Genomic DNA, 11,284 nt, shown 5'->3' with positions numbered 1-11,284 from the left:
CCACATTTCCCACAAATCCCCCCATACCCCCACCTCTTACCATCATTTCAATTTACGTATGTGATGTACTTTGAATGTTTTACTCCAGCTTTAAGCCATCAATCTTCTCTCCTTATCAGATCTACATTAACGATAACGAAAGGCTAAAAGCAAAGTAAACATGCTATCTTCAAAGGAAAAAAATCTGTCATAATCAGTTTGGAATATTTTATGATTTTTAATCAGTGTTACATATATTGATTTGCTTGGTTTACAGGTCCATCTTCAGTATATGTGTGTGCGTGTGTGAGTGTGTGTCTGTGTGTATGTTTACATTTTTATGTACTGTGTTTTAGAAACTATACAGTTCATTGCAAGACATGCTTGATTTCTTATTTCCTTTCTCCTCAAACACATTTCATTAAAACTCTAAAACTAATTCAAGGAGCACATCAATAAATGATTTATCAAGCCACAGTGAAATTTCATCACTTTCTTGCATGTGTTGTAGCCACGGTATTGAAAGACATCAAATAAACTTTTGTTTACTGAAAAAAAGCCTGAAATCCAAAAAAAAAAATCTGAAAGAAATGAAAATTTTGTCATTAATTACTTACACCCATGTTGTCCTAAACCCGTAAAAGCTTTGTTCATCTTCGGAACACATTTTAAGATATTTTGGATGAAAACCGGGAAGCTTGTGACTGACCCAGTAAAATAAACTGTCAATGTCCAGAAAAGTATGAAAGACATAATCAGAATAGTCCATCTGCCATCAGTGGTTCAACCATATCATTATGAAGCGACGATGTTGTCCAAAATGGTGCTACAGTGATGCGGAGAGACACAGAGGAGACTAATTGTTGAATAAAGTCATAGTTTTCTTCAGGTACAAAAAGTGTTCTTGTCCCTTAATAACATCACAAGGCTCCCGGTTTTTATCCAAAGTATCTTAAATTGTGTTCTGAAGACGAACAAAGCTTTTACGGGTTTGGAACAACATGGGGGTAAGTAATTAATGACAAAATTTTCATTTTGGGGTGGAGTATTCCTTTAATGTTGTGTTCAAATGAAAAACTATGAATCAATGCTCTTAAACGTGTACAGATGTTCTCCAAGGTGGACAACATGGATAATTTTCAGTCTTGGACAGACTTGAGAAACTAGTTCAAACATGCAGAAGCATCGAAACAAACCATCTGGGAATGTTTACTTTTTCATTTTCCTGCAATCCATAATCAGCGTCATGTACTACTCTGAACTGAACCTTCAATATTTATTTTCTTGTGTGTTTAATATAAAAATTAAAAAATAGATTTTTTATTTTCAAATATTGCTTTATGTAATTTGTTGGAATAAGTATTATTATAAAATAAATAAATAAAAAAGTAATAGATGGCCATAGGCATTGCAGTCTATAACTTAAACATGGAGGAAAATTATGCAGAGCTTGGAAAAATATCTTTGGTCATGGTTCTGAAAAAAAAAAAAAAAAGATGAAGTGTACTGCTTATTTAAAATAAAAAACATAATAAAATAAACTACAGACCAACGGTTTTAAACATTTGCTGTCCATATACATACAATCCATCCACTGAAAATTCTGATTTGAAAATTCTCATCTGTCCATTCAACCCTTCTCTGGAATACCCCTCATTTGATTACAGTTTGAGCAGAAGCCATCAAAAGTTTATTATACAAGCTTTGAGCCACTTGCCAACACTTGTTGTTAAATCCCAAATTATTAAACCATGCCATTTGTCAACAAAACTCCGGGGCCTCTAAGAGAAAGCAGCCAACATAAAAAAATGGAAACTACACATCTATGTTAGATTTCAGCCAGCTTAAAGTAATGCGTTAAATGCAGATAAATGACCGACAGCAGATTTTACAGCAGCCCCAGTTCTCTGTTTACTGTCTTTCAGCACTACAATACAGCACTGTATAAAAGATGGACATCTGTTCATCACTGAACAATTTCCAAAAACTCCAGACATTTGGAGAAATAATGTCAATAATGTCAAATGTTTGCCCCCAAATCCCCAGTTTCATTTTAGCTATATTTTTGTTAGTTCTCTTTGAGCCCACTGCTTAGGTCTGCTGGTCTCTGGCCTCATTTTGAAGCTGAAAGAAGTCCATATGTATGTTGTTTCAAGCCGTTCCTTTTTTACTTCTTTTTGCACGTTTTATGGTGGATTGTGTTACTTATTTATGGAACATAATTACTGTTCCCTTTCATAGGTTCACTTCAATGCTGCGATGACGTCTCGCTTTGGGAACACCTCTGGTGTGACGAATGTCTGAAGACCTTATACCATCACGCCAATTTATTGGCCAATAGCGCTTAGCACCACCCATACGTACGTACGTATGCTATATATGTGTGCTGAGTGCTATTTCATCAGATTTTAATTCTTTCAGGAAGCGAAACATCTGTTGCCCATCCGAAAGAGATTCTTGTGTTCTAAGCCATCTATTTCTATCAGTTTACTCCTCTAAGGTGGACACAATGAGTTTTCCGGTATGTATGGATACATGTTACACGGACTCACGAGGAAACAGGTAGGAAGACCGCTTTGTTGTATCCGTGATATCTGTAATATTGAAAATAAGTAAGTTGCATTCTGGGCTGGCTCTCTTTCTGAGGAAGGAGAGATGTTGGTTCAACCCACCGCTTGCCGAGGCGCCGCACAAGCTCGAACTTGGGGTGATGGTGATGAGCCCGAGTGTTCAGTGAGTGAGAGAACGGAATTAATCCCCTTTTCTCTCGCTCTCTTCCCCGGAACGCACGCGCTCAGCAGAAGAGCACCTTGTGTGTTAGTCATATCTGATTCCCACTCTGGAAGCTCGTAAACGATTCTTTCGGCTGCGGATTGGATGATTCATATACAGCAGCCCCTGGCTCTTGAGCTCGCAGGCGACACAAGCTGTAGATATAAGCTATGGGTTAAGGGGCGAGCTTACTGATATAATATACACAGTTGCTCTACTCCCCCCTGGATAAAGCTTTTTCTCAAATTTAAAAATAAATAAAAATATGAGAGGACGTTAAGTTGTGCACTATGGTCTTTGGCGCTTAGAGCTACCAAGCATTAGTTTGCCCGACTAATTACTATTTCTTTCAGCTCTGCTTCTGCATTGAGCATGCGTTTTTCCCTTCTCTCTCTGTTACCTGCTTCGCTGTACTAATGCAGACACATTCATTTGATTTGGCGCTTACGCTTCCAACTCTTGTTTGTGTACTGTTTTTAAATGCAGACTTTGCGGAGTCCTGCAGCAGGTGTTTGTGCATTATGATTTTGGCACTTCAAGCAACCAAACATTAATTTGCCCAACTACTTACTATTTATTTCAGCTCCGCTGCTGCAAAAAAAAAGTAAAAAAAAAAAAAATCATGTGCTTTAGAATATTCTTCTAGCAAGCTATAACGGTGAGTAGGTGGTTAAAAATTCCCCTTTTCCCTAACGTTACCTGCTGTGCTGTACTAATGCAGACCAGTTCATTTGGTCTGCCGGAGTAATATAATATTTGTTCAGCTCTGCTGCTCTGTTGAGCTGAAATATTAAGTGACAAACTGTTGTAACATTAATGTTATAATAGCTCAGGTTGTAGAGTAGAGCAGACGGGTTTTCCTATCTCTCTCTCTATTTCTGCACTGCAATGATGTAGGCACGTCCATGGAATTGGTGCTTACACTTCCAGCTCTTATTTCGTGTACTGCTTCTAGGCGCAGACTCTAAGAATTCTGCAGCCGATGTTTGTCTTGCATTATGGTCTTGGTGCCTCGTGCTACCAAGCATTAATCTACCCGGCTATTAATTTTTCTTTCAGCTCCACTGATGCTTGAGCTGGAACAAATCAGTGGGGGAGCTCACATCTGAGTAGATTCCTATGGAAAGCTGTTTTTACGAATAACCTAATGCCATAGTGACTCAATCTGCAGAGTAAGCAGGGGTTTTCTTGTCTCTACTCCTGCACTGCATTAATGCATGTACATTGATTTGGCACTTACGCTTCCAACTCTAGTTACATGTGACCCGTTTTTATCATGGATTCCACAGCTGACATTGCAGTGCGCTTTGGTTTTTGGTGCTTCATGCTACCAAACACTAGACTCTCCAGCTAATACTAATTCTTCAGCTCCACTGCTGTTTGAGCTGGAACAAATAGTAGACTATGTTCTACGAGCTGGATCTGTGGAGTTTTGCAACACACATTTGTCATGCAACATGGTTTTTGGCACTTCAGCTACCAAAACTATTTGCATAACTGGTCTAATCATTATTCTTCTAATCCCAACTGAGTTACTCTGAGCTGAGCTACTTTATGAACAAGTTCACATGTAAGAGTATCTTTTATGGCAAGCTATTAATGCTCCCCATGGTCAGTCTACTTTATGTGATTGATGCGGCGCATTTGATACCAACACTCGCTTCACACAAATGGCCACATTATGTACTACAGCATACATTATTGTGCACTAGAGATGTTGGGTGCTTCATGCTACCAAGCAGTGGTTTGCAAGATTAATTACTCTGTTCTTTTCAGCTCCACTGTTGCATTGAGCTGGAACTGTGTATAAATGTGGGTAACCTACAAGTTTGTCGCCTTTATCAGCTGTTCCGGCGCATGTTGCGTTTTGGACTGATTTTACTGTTCTCCGCCCTTTAGCTTTAAGATGGAGAGGATAGCCCTGAAACCATTGGTGCAGGGCCTATGTTGACATCCAAGTCCCCACTCTGTGGTTGGTGCTGGCATGCCTGATTTAGTATCCATTCCTGTTTCAGAGGTTTTTCCCGCAACTCCGGTGTCTCGGGGCCTCATGAGGGAGGATCAGGCCCCCATATTGTTACACCATCCAGCTTTTTCGGGTTGATTGGATTTGCGTCACCTAACATTGTGCTTGGAGTAAGCAATGTCAAGATGCTGACACAGATGCTCATCCTGTCTCTATCTGAACCAGAGATTGTTTTTTGACCATCAGTCTAAGGACGCGTACTTCTGCATCCAGATCGTCAAGAGACACAGGAAGCTCCTCAGGTTTGCTTTTTGAATGAAGTTTGCCAATACTTTATTATTCCATTGAACTGGCCTTAAATGGCAATTGAGTGGCTGTCACATTAGGTCAAGGACTGACAACATGGCTGTGGTCTCATACATTGGTCAGAGAGGATTACACTCTCGCCCCCTGTCAGGTTGGTGAGACGTGTTCTTCTTTGGACGCAGACCAGGTTCCTGTCAATCAGAGCAGTTCATGTCCCGGGTCACCTGACCTCAGGAGTGGACTTACTCTTGCACCCTCAGTTGGGTGAGTCTCATATGGCAAGGTTCGGCCGAGAGGAAGTTGATTGTTTGATTGTTTTGCAAGATTGCTCATTGCCCGCTCTGGTTTCCTTGTCTCCTCCATCGCCTCTGGGTGTGGACGCTCTAGCCAAAAATGGCACAGGACCACTGATCTATATAACTGGATCGCTCATCGCGTTCTAAACTGCCAACCGACAGTGAAGCCACCGGAAGTGTTCGATCCGCCATCTTACTAATCCCTACCAGCAGAGAGCACCATTGAGTTACATTCAAACCACTGTCCTAAAATAACTCTATTTGAAGCAAATCAGTCAAATGGGATTAGTTTTTATGTTATGTATATGTAAATTCATCTTTACTTCAGATGTTATCTGCAGTGTTTACGGTCTTTTGGGGCAGTTTAAGTGATATATTCAAATCATTAAGGTGGGTGTGTCTGCTGCGCACTGACAACACAGGTAACTGTTCCAACTCAAAATATAGCCTATTTCTTTATGAACATAATTTTTCAGGAATTGTTAATCATAAACGTATTAGTATCGGAAATGTATCTGAATATATTGCAATGGATAATACAGTTATGTTGTTAATATTGCTCTATAAATGAAAAGCTTAACTTACTACTTTATCTGGGAAATAAAGCTTTATGTCTTTAAATCCGTACTGTATATAGTCAGTTATTTCTCTGAATAAATTTTCAGAAAGAGCACTTTGTCGTTTGTTTTATATGTTGAGGTCATGTCTGTCTGATGTTTATCATGTTCATGATGTTCGCTACTGTAATGAACGTAGCTTTTTAATAAGTAGGGGAAATTCGCGACCTTTAAAAAAATAACCGTTTACATGCCTAGGGTGTTTGCATTGTAATAATGTACAGAAATACTTCAGATTTATAAATGCTGACTTGTTAGGTGATGTTTTCTAGTTAAAATCATACAGTTTCCTATTAATTCAATAGAACGTTTATGCACACTAGGGATTACCAATATGGCGGCGCTGCAGCTTCACTTTCATGACGTCATGAGCAATCCAGTTCTATATTATAGATCAGTGCACAGGACCAGTCTTCTGCCTTCCAGTCGACCTGTTTGCTTCCAAACGATTCTGTTCAGAGTAAGGTTGGTCTGAGTGAACATTTGTTTTTGGTTGTGCCATTTTGGCCCACTCGTACATGGCGCTGTATGCTCTTAAGTAGACACATTCTGGACCCAGTCCATTACCCTTAAGGACCTGCCACAGGTTTATGTGGTTGCCATATCTGCTGAGCGTTACCCATAGAGGTGTTTCAGAAGGATGCCACCCTCTGGTTTTCGATTATGCAGGGACGAGACGGCTTAGGCCTTTCCACCCAGCACAGATCCTTTTTGGGACTTATTTCGATTGGAAGGCCTGGCAGGCCATCCATTTGAGCCATTTAAGTTTGTCAGATAACTTTTGAAATCATCTATTCTCTGTTAGAGGAATGAGGATCTGCAGGCTCTGTCAGCTCCCCCTGTATGGATTTTTCCCCAAGGTCGGTTAAGTCTTACTGCTTCCTAGGCCTAGTATATCCTAAGGCTGCTTCAACACTGTTCGCTTTTAGCAAGTGGTTGGGGGCTTTCTCCCTTGCTATGCGGGATCAGATAGTACTATATCTTTAGCCTGTGAGGCGTGTGGTGTGACTTCGCCTCTAAGGTGCGTGCTCTATTTGCAAGAGCACTGGCTTCTTTTCAGGCTCTCTTTAAAGAGCTTTGTATGGAAATGTCTGTGCTGTGGCAGGTTAGTCCTCTCCTAGCACTTTCATCAAGTTTTATTTGACTGGATGTGAGGATGGCTCTTGGCTCCCGGGTCTCTTCCGCTTGAGCAGACTCTTTCCTTGGTCTTTCAGCTATCTTAGGTACGTCAGGCGTTATGGTATATCATTCCCAAAGCGATACGTCATCGCAGCATTGAAGTGAACCTATGAAAGGGAACATCTCGGTTAAGTATGTAACCTTGGTTCCCTAAATAGGGAACGAGATACTGCGATGCAGGCCGTTCCATACCTTCAATAGCGCTTCCTTCATCGTAGTGTAAAATCTGATGAAATAGCGCTCAGCACGCATATATAGCATATGTATGTATGGGTGGTGCTAAGCGCTATTGGCCAATAAATTGGCGTCCTGGTATAAGGGCTTCAGACATTCGTCACACCAGAGGTGTTGCCAAAGCGATACGTCATCGCAGCATCTCGTTCCCTATTCAGGGAACCAAGGTTACATACGTAACTGAGATGTTTCCCGTCTGCCAATGGTTCTGTCGACAAGGACAGCTCCCGTAAACGTAAGCCTACGGGCCAACCAAACGACCCAAGAATAGTTTGGGACAAGAGATGCATTTTCTAGATGGAGAGAGCTTCACAACAAACTTCAACTAGAAAGAGATGCCGATCTCGCTTGTGTTTTACTCAACAGGTGAGTTGTTTTGATTCGTATCTTTACAGAAAACGTATGCTATTATAACGATCAACAAGATTAGTATTATGGGGCATACACGCCAAACGCGGGCATCGCGTCTCTAGACCCGTGCGAGGACGCATCTGATCCATAGTCTTATTGTGTCTTTGCATTGACTTTTTATGTAATCTACTCGCACAAATCATTGAAATCGCGTTTGCTAGGTGTAGGGTTGGTGTAGGGTGATAGAATATATGTTTTGTACAGTATACAAACCATTCCGCCCAAGGAGAGTTCCCGCAAGATTAGCAAATCAGACGTGTGTGTGTGTTTGTGGGGGGGCGTGTTTTTGTGGCATATTAGGACACAACTTTGTATAATGACATGGGTATGATACAGGTATTACAAGGAGAGGGTGACTTATGAGGACATAACCCACGTCCCCATTTTTCAAAACGCTTATAAACCATACAAAATTAGTTTTTTTGAGAAAGTAAAAATGCACAAAGTTTCCAGTGAGAGTTAGGGTTAGGTGTAGGGTTAGTGTAGGGCCATAGAATATACAGTTTGTACAGTATAAAAACCTCTACGCCTATGGGATCCCCCCATGTGTGTGTGTGTGTGTGTGTGTGTGTGTTTTATCATACTAGATACATTCAGTTCTGTTATAATGCTACTCTGTGCAGTTGTCACTGGTCTATTAAAATGCACAACATATTAAAGCTTCTTTGGTGTTTCCATGTTTTCTACAAAACAAAACCAGAAATCGATGGATTATGACACTATGCAGCCTCTCTGTTGCCAGATCCAGGTATTATAAACATCTTTGGACTAGTCTTTTTCACTTAATTTAACACTTTAGAAAGATAATAAAGTAAATAGTTTTGGTTTATGGTCAGCAATATCTTTATCTTATTTTATTTATTTTATTTTATTTTTTGTAAAAGATTTGACGTAATTTCTGTTATTTGTTTTTCATTTTCTTTTTGTTTTAATAGCAATATCTGGAAACTCTGCAACGCCATCACTTAAACTGTCAGTACAAAAAAGCACCATGCAAAGGTTTGCTGACAGGATACGACATTCAGGAAATGCAAAAAATATCATGATATTATTTGTCAGAAATGTTATCAACTCTGTCAAAAACAGTATCGTTTAACACTAGTACACAGAGCCATGAAGAAGTCTATGCTATTTCATTCATTGTTGTAGTTACATTTTCAAAAATCATGCTATAAACGTTCAAAAGAGCACTAGACAAAGTTATCAGCTATATAGCAATGGTTATTAATAAAAAACTATAACAGTAATATGTATTGTTGCATGAGTAATAAACAGATGATAACCCTAAAATTTTGAGGTTATCATTTAAAAATGATAATTCCTTCAAAACAGAGAAAACTACTTTCATAAACATCTACATTTTGGCTTCTTAAGGTGTTTATAGTGTATATAATGAGTTGTATTTGTAGGGGGTATTATAGCACAATTCTTTAACACCAACATCTCTCCGAACTTCACTAATTATAAAAGCCTGGCTACAGCCATGGCATTACACTCACCTAACGGATTATTAGGAACACCATACTAATACTGTGTTTGACCCCCTTTCGCCTTCTGAACTGCCTTAATTCTACGTACGTTGCATTGATTCAACAAGGTGCTGAAAGCATTCTTTAGAAATGTCGTCCCATATTGATAGGATAGCATCTTGCAGTTGATGGAGATTTGTGGGATGCACATCCAGGGCATGAAAGCTCCCGTTCCACCACATCCCAAAGATGCTCTATTGGGTTGAGATCTGGTGACTGTGGGGGTCATTTTAGTACAGTGAACTCATTGTCATGTTCAAGAAACCAATTTGAAATGATTCGAGTTTTGTGACATGGTGCATTATCCTGCTGGAAGTCGCTGTTGGACAGTGTGGTCGCTGTTGGACAGTGTTTTCTCTACTTCCTGTTGGCCTTTTGTAGCAAATCGTAGCTCCGTGTAGCTGTTATTTTATTTTTTTATTCTTTATCTTACTATCACTCTCTGTTTTTTTAAAAGTGGTAAAATATAACTTAATTCACACCATATTTCTGATATTATCGATCAATCTTATCAGATTAACTTCGATCGTTCACTTTTATTTTATTTCCGTGAGTGCAGTACACCTGCAAAGCGTTAGCACTCGTTAGCTTGTCATTAGTGTTTTCATTCGAACCTATCGCTGTATTCTTTTCTCCTCTCGCTCCAGTTTTTCACAAGTTCATCAAACAACCGCAGTAAGCATTTTCATCAAGCACGGTGAGTAATGGCTTCTTCTGTCATTGTTTCTTGCACCTCTTGCCACATGTACAGTTTATCTATCTCTGTCGCTGATGAGGGATTCACATGTGATAAATGCAGGGAAATAGTTAGGCTGACAGAGAAGATTTCAGAATTAGAGACACGCATCCAAACTTTAATTTAGGACAGTAAGAATGTTAGGGCTCTAGATACGGCTTTGGATGCGTCTAGCTCAGGGATTCCTGTACATTGTTCGGTTCCGGAAACAGAGCCCTTGCAGCAGGGCAACTGGGTGACGGTGAGGCAGCATAGTCGTGGGTCAAAACTCCGCGCTTCTGTTCCGATCAAAACATTAAACAGGTTCTCCCCACTCAGTGATGCACCCACTGAGAAACCTGATGAAAGTGCTCTAGTTATTGGTGATTCTACTGTACGGAACGTGAATATAGAGACACCAGCCAACATAGTCAAATGTTTACCGGGAGCCAGAGCGCCTGACATCTTGGCAAATTTAAAAGTGCTGGCTAATGCTAAACGTAAATACAGTAAGATTGTTATTCATGCCGGCGCTAATGATGTTCGACTTCGCCAGTCGGAGATCACTAAAAATAACATTAAAGAGGTGTGAACTTGCAAGCACGATGTCAGACACTGTAATATGCTCTGGTCCCCTCCCTGCTTACCGTGGTGATGAGATGCATAGCAGATTGTCATCACTCAATGGCTGGATGTCTAAGTGGTGCCCACAGAATAACATAGGTTTCATAGACAATTGGACGAGCTTTTGGGGCAGACCTGACCTGCTTAAAAGAGATGGTCTTCATCCCTCCTGGGGTGGCGCCACTCTTCTCTCTAGAAAACCAAGTTAAGATTAACAATTTAATTGAGGTTCAACAAATAAAAAACAGAAGCAATATGGATAAACAAATGATAAAGCTTGGCTTATTGAATATCAGATCCCTTTCTACGAAAACACTTAAAACACTTGTAAATAATATGATCACTGATCATAATATAGATGTACTCTGTTTGACAGAAACCTGGCTAAAACCTGATGATTACATTATTTTAAATGAGTCCACCCCCCAAGATTACTGTTATAAACATGAGCCGCGTCTAAAAGGCAAAGGTGGAGGTGTTGCTTCAATTTATAACAACGTTTTCAGGATCTCTCAGAGAGCAGGCTTCAAGTATAACTCGTTTGAAGTAATGGTGCTTCATATAACATTATCCAGAGAAACAAATGTTAATGATAAATCCTCTGTTATGTTTGTACTGGCTACTGTATACAGGCCACCAGGGCACCATACAGACTT

This window comes from Carassius carassius, chromosome 7 (genome assembly GCF_963082965.1).
Source record: "Carassius carassius chromosome 7, fCarCar2.1, whole genome shotgun sequence".
Classification (NCBI taxonomy): domain Eukaryota; kingdom Metazoa; phylum Chordata; class Actinopteri; order Cypriniformes; family Cyprinidae; genus Carassius; species Carassius carassius.
The sequence above is the reverse complement of the archived record's forward strand: the minus strand, read 5'-3'. Positions refer to the sequence as shown.